This window comes from Rhynchophorus ferrugineus, unplaced genomic scaffold (assembly GCF_030347505.1).
Source record: "Rhynchophorus ferrugineus isolate W39M unplaced genomic scaffold, kcgeb_rfMv2 rfM3, whole genome shotgun sequence".
NCBI lineage: Eukaryota > Metazoa > Arthropoda > Insecta > Coleoptera > Curculionidae > Rhynchophorus > Rhynchophorus ferrugineus.
Window position 1 is genome coordinate 3,466,382 of NW_027472582.1, and position 23,619 is coordinate 3,490,000.

Below are 23,619 nucleotides of genomic sequence, written 5' to 3' on the forward strand. Positions count from 1 at the left end.
CATGTAAGTAACAATACAAATTCCAGTGCACTATACTGCTGACATAAAGTTTCCTTTCTAAACTCATTCTGCAATCTCTACCAAGGGATTTCTGACACTAGTATACGCAATATCAACCCAATTCAATCAATATAAAACTGAGAAATGTACTGAATTCCTTCTCATCGAGAGTATTGACGGCTTAACTGTTTGCCAAGTATAGGGTCCTGATTTCAGTACAAGATGTGCCTCCGATTCAACAAGCTCCTTAAAGTGCCTCCAACCATATCTACCTCTACACCCGCTACGAGTGCTTATCCGTAAACTAACCTCTAAATTGGATGGGAGCGGCAAAACTATCACCTTTATGTGGCTCCCTTCTCAATGTGGGATCATTGAAAATGAAAAAGATGATTACTTCGAAAGGAAGAGGTGGGGATTACTTACAGAAAATTTCCTCTTCTGGAGTAGAGATATGAAGCTCCACTCTACTAGAATCTTTAGACATTTAGACCAACTCAGATGGGATCTAACAGAAAATAAGAAAGGAGGCTTTGGGAGGTAAAAAAAAACATTATTTTCGGAGCCTTAAAACCACTTCACATCAGTAGGCACAACTTAAGTTTATTCTCAGAATTGGTCACTGCAAATTGACCCATGAGTTTCTTGTTAAAGGAAGAAGTCCACCACTTGGTATCGAATGTAGTTCCTCACTGTCTATCAAACACATACTAATCGAATGCCGAAGATACAAATCGCAAGGACTATTGATCAACCTGGGGGTGTCGTAGGCTGGAGAGCCTGGACAAGCTGATTAATTTTCTAACAGTAACAGAAAAGTACTAGAAATAAAATAGTGTGCACGTCTTTTGTATCCTGTATCCTTATCACTGTCATGTGTTGTGTGATCATTGTACTGTAAAATTCATATATTCATGCATCTGTATGCTTTTACATATTTTATTTGCAATATTTCAATATGTACTCTTTATCCTACACACTTAGCTCTAGTTTGTGTGTTCCGACCATGTATTTATATTGTTCTATGCATTATATACTTGTAATAACATTGTATACTTTAACTGATGTAAATGTGCTGTATGTTGTATGTCTGTAAACAGACCGTAAATAGTCCAGGAGGCCGATGGGTTTCTAATATATAAATATATAAACATATATTGCTACTAAAGTAATAACTGTTAGAGGTACTGCTTAACGTGAGCTCCGAACTACGATCCTTAGCACTAAACCCAACTAGCAAGTAACTTGGGGATCATCTCAAAGGACATCCGATCTTAACCAGCCTGTTTACTGGCGCGTAACAAAAGTGCTTAACCTATTGCAGCAGGATTAGAGCCTGCGATTATCACAACCATCTTGTCACTTTGACCAATGCGCCAACAAAGCCGGCCTTGTGAAAGTAAATAACAAAAATGTTTTAAAACTAGATCCTGATAGGTCCAGACTACTAAAAGGTTTCATATTGGGATCAATATCACATCAAATTCCTAATAGTGAATCGTTTTTCTTTACTTTATTTTACCGGATGTATCTGAGAGGCATTACCGGGTATTCTAACGCACGCTAGGCTTAAACTTCAGGCTTCAAATCTACACATGTTAGATTTTGATAAAGTAACACCATCATAAATTTATATTTCACTTCATTTCGTATTTTAATTATACACTGTTTCTTGATGGGAAAATACCGTTCAAGCGAAGCGATGGCTTGAAAAGTGTTATAAGGACTGCGCTCTATCAGAAACAACAATACAACGTTTGTTTACAGACTTCAAACGTGATCGGAGAGACACCGGTGATGCAGAACGCAGTGGTTGTCTAAATAAAGTGGTAACACGAGAAAACATTTTCAAGAATCCACAAAATCGTTTCGAATCATCGAAAGGTGGAATGCGTGAGTTAGCTAATATCGTAAATATATAAAAATAACGTGTTGGTTTTATATTACATGAGCGTTTAACTATGAGAAAGCTCTGTTTAAAGTGGGAGCCGCGTTTTCTCACTGTTGACCAAAAACAAGAACGTGTTGATGATTCTCAGCAGGGTTTGGCCATGTTTCAACCTAATTAACCGGAATTTTTGCGTCGATATATAACAATGGATGAAATATGGATCCATCACTTCACTCCCAGATCAAAAAGATCGTCATCTGAGAGGACAGCAACTGGTGGCAGGCATATTTTGAGGCTAAAGATATATCGTTCTACCAAAGTGGTATTGAAATGTTGGAGCAGTGCTGTTGATGAAGATTATGTTAATTCAGTTTTGGACAAAAAAATACGCTCAGGGCTTATACATAAGGATATTACATTATTCATGAAATCTCACAATATCCATTATCGATAATTACTTCGTTTTATTATCCGTATTTTGGAAATTAATTAATAGAAATCGACACTTTATTTCCCGCAAAGGTACGACAATATTTTCGGCCCAACTATTATTATTACGTATCGGTGCGAGGCCATAAATTCGCCGGTATTCCTGCGCCATGAGAAGTTTGTTTTGTTTATAGCCAGGGTGGCCTTCCTGGCGCCGTGCTTTCTTTCAATATGGCTCGTTAATCCCGAGATAAGAGCCCGAATTCGGCATTAGGTAGGAAACGGCGCGGGAATTATTAATTCGCCCGAAATGGAACCTGATAAAATTGTAGCGGGATTAGTCTGCTAACTGTTAAACGGCGACGGGTCGCAGGATCCGGTCTGCAGCCAATTATTTTTAAGTGTTGGGTATCGAAGGCGGATGTTCCTAAATAAATTACGATTGCCGGCGTTCGGACGGCGGGGCAGGGCGGCGGGCAAAATTAATACGATACGATGGCGAACTTTGAAATGTAACGTAGGGAAATATTTCATGGATCTCATAATTACCTTATATTAATATACTGTGAGCTAGCTGTAAGCTGTGAGTTTATTTTCGAAGTGATCTGTATCTTGGCAGCACACCGTTTTTTCTCTCTCTGTACTGCGCCATGGTGTGACATGACTTTGATTTATTATAGTCATAGAGTATATATAGAGGTTTTACATAAATAGGCGAAATCGAGGAAATAGTTTGCGTGGTCCAACCAATGCTGGCTCTGAGAACACATTTTTCATTGGTTCATTTGAATTTCCTTACAAAAGCATTTGATTGGCCAATTTCTATAACCCGATTGTTTGTTTTTATACTTTGTTAAGGACGCTATTTTTGTATCTCTAGACATTGAATATGATCAGAATTTTTAACCATAATCACTATTACTTGATTATAATATATCTTCATTCTCAAAAATGTTGTATATCCAAAAAAACAGGCGTCATTTTCTTAGGAAGAAGCAACCCAAGTTAGCTCTATTACGGGTGTGTGTGACTCAGCATGGTTTTTACCTGGTACGTGTACAATTATTTATATAGAGCATTCATATTCATATATATTATTATTCATAGGAATGCAACAGAAGAAATCATAAATATATTACCCACCAACCAAAATGTGTCCAAATTGGGCGGTGGCAAAATTACATTTAAGGTAAATATGATTATACTACATGAAGAGTTTTTGTTACCTTTTAAAAGGTTGCTTGTAAAGTGCCATCAATTAAAACCTTAATTATTTTTAACAGACACAGACTTTTAGCTGTATTCCTCTGCTTTCAAAATGAGGGAACCAAAAGATATAATTTAATACATATTATTTAAATGGATAACACTAAAGAAGTATGAAAAGCGCTATAAACAACTTGGATTATATTTGCCAGGAAATATCTTATGAAATCAATTATGTATGAAGTTGTCGATCAATGAAATGCTTTCCTATTAAAATATCTTCTTCACAGGTATCTGTAATGGTAATTTAAACTAATTAATGAAATTCAGCGAGATGACGTTCCCGATTACGAGCAATGGGGAATATACAAAAGATTGAAAGATTGGTGCCACATTAATTGAATGAGAGGCAAATGGAAAACAAAATGGAAAAAAAATATTGTTAACACCTGGTAAAACTGGCCCGTCGAATCCATGGCCAAATCGTTTTGGTCACAAGAAAATGTTTTGTATTTGGTGGGACCAAAGAGGTAGAATGTATTACGAACAGTTTAAACCTGTTGAAACAGTTAATACGAACTCTGCCGATAGCAAAAAATCAATTTGAACCATGCTTTTATCGAAGAACATTCAGAATGAGAGATGAAGCGCTGAAAACACTTGGATAAGACATATAACGCACCCGCACTGCACTAATTTTCTTGAAAATTATATAGTTTTTTTTAGAAAAAAAAACGGGTATGACTTTGCGGTACTTGAAATCAATTGTACTTGTAATTTGAACAAAATTCGTAATTCATAAGATTAATATTCGATTTTGTCAAACAATGGGGCGGACAGTTGAAATAAGTAAGTGTTCGATAGCCTATAAATCGGCAACTATAAGAGATAATTCAAGTTACTGAAAGTTTTCGTAATCAGCATGCCGAAATATGGTCAGGTTTGATTTGCCTTTACTCTCTAAAGATGTAGAACTAAGATCCCCCAAAATCCTTATCTATCTTACTATTCCAGTTTAAGTGAAATATAAATAGTACGAACAGTGACCAAGTAAAATTAGCAACTTGCAATGAAAATACTACTTCAATAAATGTAATGTGTTAATAGTTAAAGTTCAAAATGGTTGACAGTAATCATCAGCAAGTAACTCTCAATATCTTTGTAACAATGATATTGAGAAAGAAATAAAATTAAAAAGAAATAAAACATTGTTTTAAATGTTTTTGTTTTGTTTTTTTGTACTGTTATTAAGTTAATTATGAACAACTACGTCAGTTATAATAGAACTATTTGTTGTATCACCCATATTTTTCATTACTCGTACAAATTATTCATATTTTTAACTAATTATTTTTTTTCTTGCTTTTATAAAGCAATGCGGAAATGCTATTAAAGATATCCCTGACTACGCAGACTGTTTCTAATTTCTGTATGAGCAGTGCAGCGGCATATATCACGTGGGTGACGTGCAGCTACGAATTAGCACATTAATTATTAATGTAAATGATGGGTGTGGATTTGTGAACCGCTGACTGGAAGATGTTCTATAAACTCGTTGTTTTCGTCCTTTTACCGACTCGTACTAACAAACATTGTAATTATTCTAATCTTCTCTAATGTAATTGATGAGTTAATACTTTACTTTGCCTTAGGAATTTACAGATACTAAATATTCCTGGTTCATCAGAATAGGTCTATTAAAAATATGAAATTTACAACTGAACAAATTATCTATTGTAAGTACTATTGCTTTCATTAAGTGGAAATCAAAATATCGTTTATAAAAACCTACCAACCAACCAACCAACCTCTCTTCCATAAACCCTCTCGTATGTCTTGTTTTTTGTTATATTTTCTATGAATCCTTGTGTCCAACTAAGATTAAGTACTATTGCTTTCATTAAGTCGAAATCAAAATATCGTTTATAAAAACCTACCAACCAACCAACCAACCTCTCTTCCATAAACCCTCTCGTATGTCTTGTTTTTTGTTATATTTTCTATGAATCCTTGTGTCCAACTAAGATTTATCTAGAGCGTAGATCTTATATTTAACGTAGGCTCCTGACCACCGCCTTCAACGTTAAGCCTATCAAATGGCCAACTCAGATGTCATCTCAGAACGAATCCGGATTTACCCCTCCAGGTTACCGGCGTGACTAGGTTCATTTTCCTTGTCGGATTTTGTGCTTGCCTTTTAGACAAACAAAAATTTTAATTTACGACCATACCAGAGCAGGATTCGAACCCGCGACTATAGCAAGAGTAGCGGGACCGTCTCGTCGGCTTGACCACAGCACCAACCTAGCCAGCCCATCTACGTGCTCTAAATTTATTCTCATTCTTAGGTTGACTTGTTCCCCAGGTTCCAAAGGGATTAGAAAAGAACATAAACTTCGAATATTACTAATTTCGCATCAATGATTTTATTTTGTATTCGAGCCAATTGAGGGGACTTTTCATATTTGTTTAAGTTGAGGAAATCTGTAGATCGGTAGCAATTTGGCTTTTAGACCTTTAGAAACACGCTAGAATTTGTGTTTAATATCGAAGAACCCACTTAACCGTTGCTAACGATGAATATAAGTTTAAATAATGAAAATTGCATCAATTTTTCTGTATGAAGTTGCAATAAAACTTTCATACCTTTGTAGGAATGTTCGTCGGGTCGGTCAGTCGGTCAAAATGTGTGGCTGCCGCTGCAATTATTTGTCAGTTGTTTTGTTAACGCTCACTACTATTTTTGGAAGGAATTTGTATGAGAACTGAAAACACTGGTTGTAGAAATACTGTTTATTTCAATGTTACATGATACATGTGGTCGTCGGGAGAATTGAAAGGATATTAGGTTAGGTAGAGGAAGTACGGTAGCGCTGTGGAATTGGTACTATTACAAGGCGATAGAGAAAAGAAAAGAGAGCGAGACGTCGTCGTGATGGTCTTTTTTAGCCTGGAACTGCATGGTATCAATCCACCGGCGTTGTCAACCTTTGTATTTGTTGGTGAATTCGTGGTGGCCTAAAGGGTCGTAGCGGTCGCGACACTTTATTTATGCACTATAACACATAAACATATATTAAAATAGAAGTAATATTTTTCTCTTTCCCTGTAGTCTCAACTCGCTTTAAGTGATTCGTTTTAAACTACTGAATTAACAACATCCTTCTGGTTTTTCAATTTAATTAGACCCAAGTCTGACAGAGCAAATAGTTGCAGGATGCATTATGACTTATAAAAAACATTCTATGTGGATTATTTTCATATCTCGAAAGTAAAAGCTTGACTGAGATAACGCATAACACTTAACAATTTTGATTGGGTACAGGTCGATATATTTCCTGATCACAATAGTACACAACAAATCGCAGAAGATTTCCAGCAATGTTTTGAATGATTAAATTTACATCTTGTCGAGGCAGGGAAGAATACATAATATATAAATTTAAGGTAGAAAATTGTATATGAGCCTTGCCATTTTGTAGTAACGATATGGAATATATTTTACTATTAGTAAATAGTAATTTCATAGTCACTAGACAACATATTTAGTAAAAGAGGAGTGTTCGAAGTGAATTAGTATTCATAAATCGACTAAGAAGCTGATGTCGTTAGACTATTGTAATGCAAAAGGATTTCTTCAAGGAACTTCACAGTAACAGTGTTTATTGCCGGCCCCCTAGAAGACCACTAAAAGGTTTTAATTATACTATATTATTATACTATAAAAATACCCATTTTCATAACGATATTGAAGTTTTTAAGTAATTCTTTCGGATATCCTTATTTTCCTTGTATTTAGCATCTTCATTTGGCTAGGAACTTGAAATAAACGATTTCGGGTTCGAGATAGTGATCTGAAATACAGTTCCAGTAAATCGATCCTTTTCTAACGACACCCCGTCATAAAATTCAACCTCGTCCCATCTCATAATTAATAGAGCACCGATGTTACTTAAAACATCAAGATTTACATCGTAATTATTTGAAATTATTCCGCGGAGATCTGACTGTCCCGAACTAATCAAAACACTAAGCGCCACTAATTAAAATTTAAATCGTACCGCGTCCTGGTCGGCGTCCATTTAATCGCAACATTCCGAAGAACCTTTCGCTCTCTTTCTAGCCCGTGCGCGCCGCCTAAACAGCCTCATTGATGCGAGAACCGACTCATAAAGCCTCTTTAGCGAAGTTGAATTAAAAAAGTTTTCGCCCCCTAATCCGCGTTTAATCTGATTATATTGTTTTATTATGGAAGTTGCGAGCCCCCAGGAGGACGACGGGTCCACGGCCTCGGACATACTTCAAAACTTATTTGCTTATCTTGTCTCCGTATCACGCTGATGGCCTCAGCCCGGATAGTTTACGATCTTATCGGTCTATTTTCGAAGTTTTTTCATTCGGTTTTTGATGTTGCTCTAGCTCAAAGCTTTTTTCGGTTGAATTTTTACCTATTAAGTGCCTTTTTATATTTTACAAGGTATACTGGAATGTTAGACAGACATTTTGAAGCTTGATGTCAGCAGAATAAAATGATATATCTGTCAAATCATTCTATTGCATACTTAAGCCTAGCTAATTCCTTTCGGTACACCTGGCAGAGTCCCGTTTTTACCGACCAGTTCCTGGCATTACTCCGATCGACTAGCCAGTGACCAACCTAGAGACCATCCCGGACGACATCCGGTCTTACCCAGCGTGGTTACTAACGTGACTGGAATAGTTATTTCTTGTAGGATTTTCCAATGTTACTTATAAAAACATTCAAAATTACAGTCACAGACATAAAGTATATCCATGTCCCGGCGGGATACGAGCCCACCACTATCGCAACGATAGGAAGATCATCCCGTCGCCTTGACCACTATTCCAATCAAACCGGCTATTAAAAGTCTTACTTGCAGCTTACGTTTATTACTCTAGAATAAATAGTGTATTACTTCAGATAAAATATTTGGCACTTGTAACAGCATTTATTGTGATTCGAACATTCGAAACATTCGATACTAGTTTTTTACTGACTAGATTTTAACATTCTGACTTTGCTGTCTTGGATTTATCCTTAAAAAGATAGACCGAAATAATGCCTATATATAAATATATGTAAAATAGCGTAAAAGGACAATATTTTAAAGAATAAATAATAAAATACTTTTGACTGTATTTATTTTATCCTGGCAACTATTAGGTCTCCTTTTCATTGATTTTTCAAGTTTCCGAGCCTCTCGATGTATGTTCAAAGTTTTTGAATGTCAAAACTTTTCAGTAAATAATAATATTTATATCTTCTATATACTAATTGGCTTAACGAAAATTTCGCCTCCCTTTTTGAGTGAAACGTGTATACCTGGAGGCATAAAATTTGGTACGCTTAAAGTGTATACGGATGAAAAATTTTAGGTACAAAATGTGTGCGGAATATGCACTACAAATCAAGCAACCACGAATAGCCGTCAGGTAAGTGATATAAAATATAAAAACAAATATTTTAGGCTCTATTATCAATGGACCTGGACCTGAAACTATTAGAGTTATGGTTAAGTTCAGAACAAAAGAAACCATTAAAAACAGAATGAATTAGGACGTGTCAGCCTTATGGAAAGGTATATGCGAACATTTCACACTAATGTAAATTAACAAAATTAAAAGTAACAAGAATCGTCTTTAGGGGATACCTTTGTTTACAACTTTTAACTTTTTATTTAATTTGATGTCTGATGGACACAAAACGACTAAAAGCAATAGTTCTTGCTTATGAACTAATTTAGTATAACATTGTACTATTGGTACAATTCTAAAAGTTATTAAGATTTTCCCGTAAATGTTGATGGTATTGACTACATGATATTTTATCCTTTCAACATTGTAACAGCTATGTTATCAAAAATAATTTATTTTAACGTTACAGTACATCTAATACATATATTATCTAAGGACTTAAAACTACAATTAAGAATACAGGTATAATAGTTTGTAGGTTCGATTTGTTTTGTTTACATTGAACTCTTTTCCACACCATCCATGAAGTAGAGTTTCTAGGCGCATTTCTTTTATGTAGTGGTATCCACCTGGACACCTAATCCACCGAATTAACAATTGTATATCTGAGAAACGTATTTTACTTTCATTACATCTGACAACCGGACGGCGACCAGTTGTCAGACGTACGCAAAATTCTTGAAAGCGATAGTGATAAGAGGTTTTAACTCCAACCTATAAATTATTGTTGCTGTATAATTAACTGTAGTTTTTAGATATAGTATAATATGAAAATAAATTATATTTGATAACATTTTTGTTCAATTACTTTATTTAGATTAGAATTTTTTTGTATGTCCAAGCCAACTGAATTTAAACTCAGAGTTGATGCGGCAAAATTGTAATGTTTCGACGTCACAAATATCCACGACGCGTTACTAAAAAAACTTTGAATAGACTATATACCAAAGCGAAATAACGATTTCAAAACTGTTTTATTCATAAATTGTCTGTTTTAATATCGAAATATGTATTACTTCATTTATTTCATACCCATTTTTACAAAAAAATAAAGTGAAATTAAATAAAATATAATATTGAATAAAATATTGAGTGGTGTAGTAATTGAATCAATGCATTGTTGATTATTGGCCCATAATGGAAAAAAAATTAAATTTAAAAAGGTTTAGTGACTGTTAGTTCTGAAGATAAACTGCAAGTATTTTGATATGTTGAATATATTGTCAAAACAAGTTTTACTAGTATAACACGCCATTTTTAAATTATTATTTTTGCTATGTTACGTGAGAAACATGATTAGCTTAATAAGTTGTGGTCGAATTTCGACCACTGGACGATCACTAGGAATTCTAATTATTATTGCCGGCATTTTGTATGTGTCAATGTTTATTCCATCGCCGTCCGAATCCCGTTAATTCGCGTAACGTCCGCGGGGAGGCGCTCGACGAAAGTTTTTACAACCGTTCCGGCCTTAATTTATTATTATGTTGCAGAATACCATTACAAATTAAAACGGTCCTCGTTAAATTTTATGACACCGCGAGGTGAAATTGTTTTACGTCCTTGTTAGAATTGAAAATAAAATGTTTCAGCCGTCGTATGTAAATACACGGGCGCGGGAATAGGCTTCGTGGGTTCTTTTACGGCGCGATGCGGCGCGGCACGACCTACCCCCCCCCTCACCTATTCCTGCCAATTAGCTCACGCGAAAATATAGCTCTATTCCGGTAGATGTTTTCGCCGGTCGTTACGTCATAAACAGCCTTAATGATTCGACTTATTCATAAAGCTTCCTTCCCCTGAAGACGCCGTAAATCTTACCGCGTACGTTTAACTGAAGGGGGCGTTACGCGGTAATTAAAATAACTAATAATGTCGTCGTCACGTGATAGACGGCGCTGGCGTACGTATGATGGGTTCGCTACATTATTTTAATTATTGGGTAGGTAAAAGTTGCGTTTTTACGAGCCGGTGGGAAGGGAATGTTTCGTTTTGTTCGCGGGAAAATAGGAACGTATATCATTCCTAATAAGTAAGTGCCCGAAATGAATATTTGACGTGTACTGACAGACATCCGTGTACATAGGAAGTTTTTGCACGACATATACTAGATTATCATCAGATATAATACGTCAACTGAAAAGTCCCAGGCTTACCATAATAAATCTTTTTTTTTGGCAAAATTAGAAGTTTTTCATTCAACATAATGCCCTTCAAGGATGATATATTGATTATAGCGATCTTTCAACTTTCTGATACCATTTTTGTAGCACGATTTGTCCTTTGAGTCAAAACAGGCCTCAGTTTCAGCGATCATCTCTATTCGACGAAAATTTCTTCCCAGCGAGCATTTTTTTGATATCCGAGAACAGGAAATAGTGGCTAGGGGCCATATCTGGAGAATACAAGGAAGTATACAAGGAGAATGGAAGGAGAATACATCAAGGTAGTCAATGAAAATTATTCCATGCGCATCCCTAAATACAGACGCCATAACCCTGCCAGCCGACCGTTGCGTTTTCCCACGCTTTAGAGCGGGTTCATCGTATGAAGTCCCCTCGAATGACTGTCCACTGGATTTCGGAATGGAATGATGGAGCCATAAACAATCCATTGCCACATATCAACAAACACAGCTCTGAATCATCAACTCGACGTGTTTGGTCAAAAGTGAGCTCTCGCGGCACCCACTTTGCACAGAGCTTTCTCATACTCAAATACTCGTGAATGATATGATGTACATATTCAGTTGATATCTTTAGAATGTCTGCTATTTCATTCAATTTCAATTTACGGTCATTAAGTAGAGATTTGAAACTTACCAAACAAACCAAAACAAGCAAAGCGTTAAAACAACGTTTACCGGTTTATAACCTGTTGTTAAAACTAACATATTGAACAATTTTGCTGGAACAAAATTAGAAGGAAAATATTGTCTGGTACCAAAATGAGTTTACAAAATGGCGACAGACAATATATTAAAAATCTAAATGACATAAGTTTACTACTTCTTTGAATAAACTATATTATACGTTTCTCCCTATATGACCGGTAATGTATGTATGATTATTATTCTCATCTATTAAGAAATCGTGATCCCTATCGAGGAGGAAGAACCCGAGTGAATACTAACCATTCGAGGACGACATTTTTACTTTGAGTATTTTATTAGACATCTCGCCAGCAATAATATATTAACGAACGAACACGCTGAATACGAACAGAGGGCGCCGCCGTTGGCGATTTTGTTTTATTGCGTCGCGCTGCAAAATGGGATACATGTGGCGGGACTTGTCGCGAAGCCGCCGTAAATATACAAACATTAATCTTCAAATGAAAATCGCGAAACGTAATTACGCCGCAGGTCCCGAGCCCTGACAACCCCGCCATTTTGCCATCGGAACTCTTGCAGGATGTTTGGTGACGGCCACAATGGGCACGGTCTTCACCGCGCGCGTTTTCGATTAATCGCTCTGTATGCGCCGAAAAAGTCATTTCGTTGCATATCGAGGGCCGAAATTGAAAAACTGACGTTTTAATTTCGGATTTCGATGAAGCGGATGGAATGACGCTCGTGCCACTACGTTCCGTAGCGTTTTGGATTGTGATATTATGAGTCGCAGTGATTCAATGAGCTTTCGCATAAGCGTAGTCGAACATATATTTTTGTATTTTGTGTAATTTTCAAATAATGTTCTGTCAAAGGTTTTACGGTATCATCTCAGATCTAACTAACAATTAGCATTAACAATTAGTCCAAAAAAGGCTTGTTGCTTTTAGATATAATGATTCAAAAAATATTTTGAGCCTGAATAAGCATCTTACATTAGATGTGCTTAGTACAATCTTAAATTACAAATTAATTTACTACTAATGTTCTGTTGTACTTGCATTGATGCGCAAGCAAGGCGAGTACGGGATTAATACATCACTATGTATTTACCAAATTAAAATAAAACTAAACTACTTAAGCTAAGGGTAAGAATACACTTATCACTACATAGTATAAAACAAAGTCACCTTTTCTGTCCCTATATCCCTATGTGCGCTTAAATCTTTAAAACTATGCAACGGAATTTGATGCGGTTTTTTCAATAGATAGAGTGATTCAAGAGGAAGGTTTGTATGTATAATACATGCATAATATACTAAGGCAACATTGCTAATTTTAGAGGTTTCTAACGTGATGTCGTAAATTGACCTATTTTTTTAGGCTTATTTAGCAATTAGCAAAAACGCTGCCTAACCCTACGAGTTAGATCAAATTAATGTACTATAGTATTGTACATCATAAAAAGGTCTACAAAAAAGTCCGCGATGGTATATGTTTATCTTTTAGGGATTACCCACATTAACCATTTTTATTGTTTACTTTTTACGTGAGAAAATGACTTATTTACGAAGCTATTTTAAACAATACGGCATTAATCCTTATCGAATTAAGTACCTTAAATATAGTGTGCAATTAATATAGATCAATATGGTTCCTTACAGCATGTAAATTAAACAAATATTTTCGGAGATATTACAAATTTAAAATTTGCGTTTAAAAATGTGTAATGTAATAAAAATTGTATGAATTTAGATATTCCAAAGATAGCAGGAAATCTTCATAGTAAGTATAGGGGAAGAGGAATTGTTTTACTCCAAATTTAATGCGTGCAGGCCAAGGGCAGTAATGAATGAACCAAAAATACTGGATCGATTTTAATCATGTTTCCATTGAGTGACATAGGCATATATATTTTATGCCCGTGGAAAGTCGGAGCGGGCCGCTATGTTTCTATATAAAACGTTCATATTTTTTCTGTAGTGTATTTAATTTAGTATCAGCATTGCACCCCTGCGAAGCCGGGGCGGGTCGCTAGTACACTATAAAAGTAGATTCATTTATAATGCCCGATTTATAGAGACCGAAAAATCGTTTTGGATTTTGGGGCACGATAACCGCACCGTGTATACAACAATGGAAACTATCGCTTTTTGAAAGAAATCCAATTGTCCTAATAGAGAGGCCGGGGAAAGAACGGGAAAATATAAAAAGGTGCCACGTTTTTTTAGAACCGACAAAACAGACCTGGCGGCATTAAAGCAGTGTTGATAACCATCTGGCTAAGTGGAACCATGAAGTGAATTGGAGGTGACGTACGTGTGAACGTTGTATACTAAAATTACCACGAATTGGAAGGTGACCATAAAAATTGATTTGAGGGAAGCCATAAATATTTTTAGTCACAAAGCAAAATGGCTATAAAGTAGGGCTAGCACACCTGGGGGTTTTTCGATGGGACACTCCACCAGGGGGTAGAGCCCGCGGTAATCTGTTTCACCCGCTGGCAAAGAGCCAGTTGGAAATTGTTACATGAGGCTGGCTGTTGAAGTGCCAGAAATTGGTCGTGGGTTTTTCTATAATTGTTGTTTCAATTATTTTTATTTTGTTGGCGAGGGAGGAAAGCCTCTCCGGATTTCCTCAATCCTGACATCTCTTGTCGTTGCTTGTGGGGTTAGCTCGCTGTTTCGTTAGTTTTTCCCCCTTGATTTGCCCGAACGGATGCCTGGAGAACTGTTACAGTGAGTTGTTGAGGTTTCGGTCCGCCATTCTTTGACGGTGGTCGTTCCTCGCAACCTATAAAGTTGGCAGGGTGCTCCTTTATACACTTCATGTCCTCTTTACAGAATCTGAACTAATCGTTACCGGAGCACTATGGTGGAACTCGACAGGTTCTAGAGAAGTATCCGTACAGCTGGCAGTTTAAGATGACATCACGTTAGTGGGTGAACGTTTTTCTACACGCTAATATTAACAATTGGATAATAACAAACTTGATATTTTTGGTGATAATGATTTTAAAATTATTTTCAGCCTGAATAAATCAATCATAGAAATGCGACATATACAAAGAAAGGTTAATTGCGGTATGAATGAACATAGCAAAGAATATCACTAAGAAACGTTTGCCTTTATTTATTAAAGAGCTTTTTCTTTATATACTATACTACAGATAATACATCAGTATCGAGTAAAGGGGCATTCTCCACATTCAAACCTACTTGGAGCAGAATCCCTCAACGTAATGTTTTGGTACCAATCTTGTATCTGCTATGCACTGTCGATATGCTAAGAAAAAAAGGAACAGTAACAGGTCAATTGAAAAATCCATACCAACCATAGTAGAACACACTTTTTTGGCAATTTTTTTTTATTCGGCATAATTCCCATTAAGGGTAATACACTGATTATAACGATCCTCCAAATTTTCGATACCATTTTTGTAGTACGGTTTGTCCTTTACTACAAAATCACTTCACAAGAACCTCTTCATTCCACAAAAATTATTTCTTCCCAGCGAGCATTCTTTTGAGATCTGAGAACAGGAAATAATCGCTGGGGGCCAGATTTGGAGAATACGGTGGATGAGAAAGCAAATTCGAAGCCCAATTCATGGATTCATGGCGATTTCGTCCTTCAAACGGTCCAATAAGGCTATATAATAGTCGCTGTTGGTGGTTCTTCCTTTTTCAGGGTAGTCAATGAAAATTATTCCATGCGCATCCCAAAATACAGACGCCATAATCTTGCCAGCCGACTATTGCGTTTTCTCACACTTTGGAGCGGGTTCATCGTGTGCAGTCCACTCGGATGACAGTCGATTGGACTTTGGAGTGAAATGATGGAGCCATGTTTCATTCATAGTCATCATCATCATTAATCATCTTCAAATACAGTTCCGAATCATCAACTCGCCGTTGTTTTTGTTCAAAAGTCGCGGCACCCAGTTTACACAGAACTTTCACATTCCCAAATATTCGTGAATGATATGATGTACACGTTCACTTGATATTTTTACAGTGTCTGCTATTTCATTCAACTTCAATTTACGGTCATTCAAAATCATTTTGTGGATTTTTTTAATGTTTTCGTTGCTTCACTTAAAATGCTTAATAATTCACAAACTAATGATCCGACAACTGTCAAATTTATACACGGATCTTTTAAGGGTTAGGGATAACTAAAATCATATGGATTTAATTCTCCTAGCGCCATCTATGTGTCAGGCCGGGGACATTTAAATTGACCTATTATTTGGGACATTTGCTGACGGGACAGTCATTATGGCAAAAGATGCGTCTAAGCATCGAACTGCAAAAAGACTACAGGTATCAGTCGATAAGAGCCATAAATGGTTTAGAGATTGGGAAAAATCGGAAATTATATAATTTGACGCATTTCGTCGTTTATTCCTCAAGCAGAATCAGCGAAATGCCTATAGAATAATCTGTTACCGAAATGGATGCAAATGTTTGCACACAAGAAAAACAATGACAAAAAAGCATGCTAGACAGAAATCTTAGAACACTAGAATCAGAATTCAAAAATGTACTGGCTATTCAGAAAATACTCCCAGCTTGACCTAAAAAGTCAAAATCTCTAAAATAATTAGTTCCTGAGAAAGACATTTAAGAAAAACTAAACTGTATATTATGGACTTTTATGGTCATTATAATTGTATGGTTTTAAATATGCTAAAAATATATTTTATTCCATTGGTTTCAATGAAAACGAAAATAATTTTTGAACATATTTTTTAAGAAATTTGTCTAAATAATTCATTCTTGAATTAATTAATTTGAATTCCATAATTAAATCAAGGCCCTAGTGCTTTGAAATTTCATTATTTAGTTCTAAGGAATTATTAGATTAAACTTGCTTGTTTTATAATTCCAAAAAAAATTGTTTGCGTATATATGATATGTTGTTAAATTGAGTTTTTAATAATTTCTAAATTTTAAAGTTTTCTATGTACTAAGTCCATAAATAGTTAACATGATGAAGTATATAATATAAAGTATAGTACTCAACACATCAGGATGGCCGAGTGGTCTAAGGCGCTAGACCCAAGGTTTCCTTGCCTACCTTGTGGGTTAAATGAGCGTTCTGGTCCTTACTGAGGGCGTGGGTTCGAATCCCACTTCTGACATTATTTTTGAGGTAGCTAAAAATAAATTATTCATAGTGATTTTACTTATTTAACATAATGAGTATCTATGCAGAAATTTTTAGAACCTGTTGACAAAATGCTGTCGTATTGCTAAATAAAAATTGTTATATTATTGTACAGATATATGATTACTACATATATCAAATGGATATTTGTGGAATAATGTCTTTAAAACCATTTAAAGTAAGAAATATACCAAAATATACTTACAGTATATTTACTTACAGTATATACTTACAGTTAATAAAGAGGGTCAGTAAAGTAACCAACACGTCAGGATGGCCGAGCGGTCTAAGGCTCCAGGCTCAACGCTTCCTTCCCTATCCTGTAGGGTGGTTAAGCGTTCTGGTCCTCTCTGAGGGCGTGGGTTCGAATCCCACTCCTGACATTTATTTTTAATATCGTTAAAATTATTTGACGTTATAGTTACAATTAATAAAACTATAGACAGGTTTAAGCATCGTACATAAGATTTAAGCATTTAAAGACATATTGCTTTTATTATTATAACTTTATTTATAAATTATATTTAAAATATAGATTATTAAACATCATAAGCATCAGAAACATCCAAAATATAGCAATAAAATATGCGACAATCTTCAATTTTGACTGCAGAATATTTTAAAACTAAGTAAGAAGCCTGATGTTATAAACTGAGGCTGTGAACTCAAATATATCTCCCACTATTGGTTTTACGAGGAACACTGTTCTCATGTGAGTCCATCTGACGGTTCCATCGTAAAATTTTATATTTCTGACGATCATAGATATATTTGTCATCAGCCCGAAAGTAAGCAGCAGTCGACTGTATGGGTGTTCCAAGATGAACCAAATCCAATAAAAGTTGTTCGCGCACGAAACAAATCAAAGAATATGGTGGCCTGTTTCTACGGGAAAATTGGTCATATTGCAACAGTGCCTCTAGAGGACCATAGAACAGTGAATTCTAATTGGTACACAACCATTTGTTCGCCAGAAGTCTTCTGTGAAGTAATGAAAACAAACAAGAGACGCCGAATTGTTCTTCAACATGACAATGCGAGCTCTCAAACAAGAGACTATTTTAGCACTCAAAATATCGAATTGATGGGTCATCTACCATACAGCTCTGACTTGGCACCCGATCTTTTTGTTTCCATCTGTGAAGAATAAACTGCGTGGTCAACGATTTTCATCACCCGAAGAAGCTATTGAAGCGTTTGAAAATCATGGCAAGAAAAATCTGAAAGCAAATTTGGAATCAAGTTTTGTCTGATAGATTCTTTCTATTGCCGCTGTTAATCTTTATTATAAATTCCTTTTGCTGGGCTACGAGCTCAAGAAACCGAGATCATAGAATTATTCTTGATTTTGTCATGATAATAGTATAGCTTCATGCGATATTTTAATCAACATCCAACCAATATCATTCCAGAACTGTCTTATTGTGCTGATTTAAATCTATCACACTTCTGGTTGCTCTCTAATATCAGAAAAATTATCTTGAATCTGACACATACTTGTATTTATTCTCGTATATTTTAGATATAGATCATCAAATAATCACAATAACTACAATCCACACATTATTTAAGATATTGAATGTCCTGATACCTTATATTTTATTAAGAATACAGCTAAGTTTGGTAATATATGTTATGATCAAAAGAAAATTTCATCTTCACAAGCTGTTTTAATAGAAAAGTCTTACTTTTTACCAGAATGGTATGACTTTCATCCAATCTTGAATAATTCATACAATCTTAATAATCATGCATTCATACAAGCACATAATGTTATATATCTGGGAATTCATCTGAATCGACGATTAAATTGGAAGAAAAATATACTATTAAAAGGTAAACAGCTAGTACTTAAACTAAACCAGATGTATTGGCTCAAAGGACGTAAATTCAAATTACCTTTCTATAATGAAATATTGCAGTACAAGTCAAGTCAATCCTTAGGCCCATATGATCGTATGGCATCGAACTGCAAGGTACTACTAACAAATCCAGCATAACCGTTATTCAGAGATTCCTAAATAAAGCTACGTGCCATCAATATTATGTGAGAGGTTATGTTGGTGAAGTGCCAACGTAAAGTAATCTGAAAGAGTGTCAATGCATCCGAAAGCACTCGCCAAACAATCAAATCTCAGTGAACTTCGTAGGTTGAAACCTTTACTACAATCCGACCTGATAATAAACACATAGAATAGTATTTAGAATAACACAGAATAGTAATTAAATTAAGTACAACATAAATCTTATCAAATACTTATTGCCCATTGGCTGGATTGTGAATTGCTAATGGAATAATAATATTAAAAAAATCATGCAGACAGGTAAACAGACAATCTGCTCTCTAAGCTGACAGAATAGTTTTTAGAAAATGCTCGTTTATCCTTGTAACAAATTCCTTTCGGTAATTTCAGCTCTATTAATTTATTTCTAATTCCTGATAACCCAGATTTCGAACACAACGAACTGGCGTCAAGTGCATAACAACAGCTTGGTCGATTAAAGGGTTTTATCGCGAGCCGTTGAAGTTTTCAAACTAATTCCCGTCTCCAGAAAGTGGTGTAATTAACAAGTGTTTTAGGTTATTAATTATACTAGACAGCATATCAATAAAAATTCTACACCGGACCAGGATACCCGGAAATTTCAAGTTAATAGTACGAAATTGAAAAATAAAAGGACCGTAGAAGATTTTTTATCGAAATTTTAATTTAGCGCGAAAAAATTACTATATTCTTGAAACCATTTAGAAATTATGAAAACGAAGATTATTTAATTAACAATTATTGAGCATTTTTTGAGTAAATAATAGAGGTAATTTTTTTCTACCTCGTAGTATCAGATGATACAATTCACCAATAAATTATAGATTATAAGTGTAACTTCAAATTATCTATTCACTTGAATAAAATTATTCTAGTTCATTCGAGCAGAATCTGCAAGATATCTCGGCTACCGGCTATAAAAGGCCACCACGACAACGTGTCGCTCTTTTCTTTTCTCTACCCCCTTGTAACAGTACCAGTTCCACAGCGCTATTGTACTTCCTTTACCTAACCTAATATCCTGTAAATTCTCCCGTCGGCTACATATATTAATTTAAATCGAAATAAACAAGTATTTCTTCAACCAGTGTTTTTAGTTCTCGTGCAAATTCCTTCCACAAAGTAGTAGTGAGTGTTCGGACAAACAATCGCATCGACAGCCACGCATTCTGACCGACCGGACGATCATTCCTACACTAAGTTATAACAACGTGAAAGCAATACTACTACTGGACAACACGCATGAAATCTGTTGACACAAGTAGAACAGAACAGTAGTGACAAATTAATCTGTAAATTAAGATTATATTAAGTAAATCAAACGCAATTAAAAAAAAATTCTAAAGACCTGGTAAACACACAATTACAATATAGGGGCTACAAATTAGTTTCCTCGTTGATTATAAAAAAGTTGGACATTTTTGTCAGATGTTATTATTATTCAAGACATTGTCATTTCACATATTCCGCCAATACCTCAACTTGCAGTAACATGTGGAGATGTTGAATTCCTCCTATCCTCATATGAAGTCAAGTATTACTGACATAGTAAACAAAAATAACAAAGTAACTATGAGAAGATACAATATCCGGTGAATACGGAGCAGAAATAGAAACTTATTTTATTAGTAACATATTTAAATGCTCAGATATTAATTATATTCACTATTCTTAGATCCAGGCGTATCTATTTGAACCTATTTTTAAGTTTACATTAGTTTTCTCTTCACTAATTGCTTTCATCGAAATACATTATTGAACCATTTTTAGATAAGTTATTTTACTAAATCTTATATTATCAAAATTTTGAGAAAATAGGTATTGCAAATCTACAATCAAAAAATTTAAGTTTTTTTGTTGATATATTTAAATTTTTACGAGTTTTATGTTTGCTGGTCCTACTGTATAGCCTAAATTACTAAAATATTTACAGATACGCTTAATTTTCATCAATTTTGTAATAATGCGTAAGAATATAAATAGAACCATCATCAGCGAAGTAAAATGTTCAGGCTGGTGTTCACTGGAATCATCATTTTCATTATCAGGATGGCCGAGCGGTCTAAGGCTCCAGGCTCAACGCTTCCTTCCCTATCCTGTAGGGTGGTTAAGCGTTCTGGTCCTCTCTGAGGGCGTGGGTTCGAATCCCACTTCTGACAATACTTTTTTTTAAGTTCAAACTAGTTTCCTGTTCACTAATTCCTTTCATCGAAATACATTATTGAACGATTTTTAAATAAGTTATTTTACTAAATTTTATATTTCCAAACTTTTGAGAAAATAGGTATTGTAGATCCACGATCAAAAAATTTAAGTTTCCTTGTTGATATATTTCAATTTTTACAAGTTTTAGCTTTGCTAGTCCTACTGGATAACCTAAATTACTGAAATATTTACAGATATCTTTAATTTTCATCAATTTCGTAATGCTGGGTAAAAACATAAATAGAACCATCATCAACGAAGTAAAATGTTCAGGCTCTTCAGGTTCAACTCAAGGTTTCCTTGTCTACTTCGTAGGTTGAGTGGGCGTTCTGGTTCTCTCTGAGTTATATTGTTAAATGTAAATTAGTCAAATAGTACAAGATATATCCTCAAAAATTGTAACAATATTCCAGAAAATCGTGACAATTGAATTTGAATAATTGTAAAAAATGGTGAATAGTTTTTATATGTTGAATCTAATTACCTAATAATATGTTGACAGAATCAACAACAATTAAGATAGAACACAAGTACCACTTAAATTACAAACTCAGCGTTGAAGAAATATCTTAATGTTACTTTTAAAATAAATAAATAAATGTTTAATGCCTTGCAATATTTCAGATATTTTATTCAAGGTAAAAGTTAAAAAATACAGATGGAATTTTTATCTATATTCTCTCTAGTAATTTCTATTACACAAATGTATAATACATTGTGTTATATGTTTTGATTCCAGTAACTTCAAAATATTAATAATTTAGATTTTTAAAGATATATTTTGTATATTAAAAGAGCTTTACAAATGTGTCAGAGTTAATTATATTTGTAAAATTGTAATAGATGTTTCCCAAAATACCGTTTTTATAATATCTGAATTTTTATTTTAATATTTAAGTAGGCGTGATATACATTCCATCTTAAATTAGTCGAACGGAGATTCTCGAATCCTCTTTCACCTATTTCATTCAATAAACTCACAATTTGCGATAATTCGTAAGTCAGGGTCGATAAATCTAGATATAAAGAACAGTGCACAAAGTAAATTAGTAACAATAAACAAATAAAAGGGCTCGAACAGCAGTACGCATATAAATGTATATAAAATTAAATATAAGGAAAGGAATAATAATAACAAATGCAATGTAAATTGACAAGGGAACATTACCAGCGTATATCGATTAAGTATATTAAGTATACTAAGAGTTCACAAAGAGAATTTACAAGAAATTATAAAAAGTCCCACAAAATGAATTCACAATCCTTACAAAAACTTAAAAAAGCCCAAGAAAACTAAAATGATTTAAATCGCAGCCTTATTTCGAGCTAAGTCCGAGTTATATCTGAAAACGTAATCGATTTTATTCAGTTAATGTTTGAATAATAGAAGCAATTTTTCTTTTAAGATAACTGGTAATGCAACTGGCTCGAATCGATTTCCGACACCATCGCACAAAAGACGACGAGGAAACTCCCAAAGATCGCCCGTCGCCGATTCTCATCAAAGAAAAACGGCAGAGAAAAAAAGGATTTTTCTCCTCTCTTGTGTCGGAGGGAGAAGAGAGGAGAGTGCTCTCCATTGAAGTGGAAATTTGTGATCGTCCACGCGGATAAAAATTAGAAAGTTTTAATGAAATTTTCTGGTCAGTGGGTCTTCTTTTCATTTAGTTTCCTTTCGTTGGATGTTTGTTACGATTTCTTGCTCGATGGCCGTTAGGTGCTGCGAAATGTGTTGAAGAAAAAGTTATCCCGGCTTCCCCTTTATACCGTAGTGGGATAATTAGACAAGTTATGCCGTTCGAATTATGTCTACTAATAAAATGGTAATAGAGATGTTCACTAAGGCTTTACTAGAGGCTTTACTAATGAACAAATGTTTTTTGTAGTTCTGACAAGTTATAAAATAAAAAATGGCTTTGAACAAAAATCTATTAACTTAATTCAAAATACTATTTTATTAAACAGAAAGAAGAAGCGACTTGTCAAACGGCGATACAAAACGACATTGTATGTAAAAACAGGTAAAAATCATACCGACGTCCATTTTTTGATATTTCACTCGTAGCACCATTTCAAACAGATAGAGATGAAATAACAGGGATGGACGTGATTGTAGTCTCTTTTGGGCATCTTATAGTTCTAATAAAATTATGTTAAAGTATCTTCTTTATCTTCGTCCGCCGGTTAACCTTTGAAGTTTTTCGAAATGGCACTGTTTCTATCCAAATATCCATGATGCTTCTATATTGCGTCGTTTTTTAGCAACTCCAGGTTCCAATAATCTACGGCTGAGAATTTGAGCTACTACAATACTTCTTTGATGGCCATTTACCTTGAATAGC

General features: G+C 34.8%; 3 non-coding genes across 3 annotated transcripts; all 3 read left to right on the forward strand.

The window, feature by feature from the left end:
- The first annotated feature begins 16,885 nt into the window (after positions 1–16,885).
- Positions 16,886–17,001, forward strand: TRNAL-CAA (transfer RNA leucine (anticodon CAA)). Its single transcript has 2 exons — positions 16,886–16,923; positions 16,957–17,001. It is a non-coding gene; the product is annotated as a tRNA-Leu (tRNA).
- A 293-nt stretch (positions 17,002–17,294) lies between these two features.
- On the forward strand, positions 17,295–17,410 carry TRNAL-CAA (transfer RNA leucine (anticodon CAA)). Its single transcript has 2 exons — positions 17,295–17,332; positions 17,366–17,410. It is a non-coding gene; the product is annotated as a tRNA-Leu (tRNA).
- A 3,705-nt stretch (positions 17,411–21,115) lies between these two features.
- Positions 21,116–21,231, forward strand: TRNAL-CAA (transfer RNA leucine (anticodon CAA)). The gene is made up of 2 exons: positions 21,116–21,153; positions 21,187–21,231. It is a non-coding gene; the product is annotated as a tRNA-Leu (tRNA).
- The last annotated feature ends 2,388 nt before the right edge of the window (positions 21,232–23,619 follow it).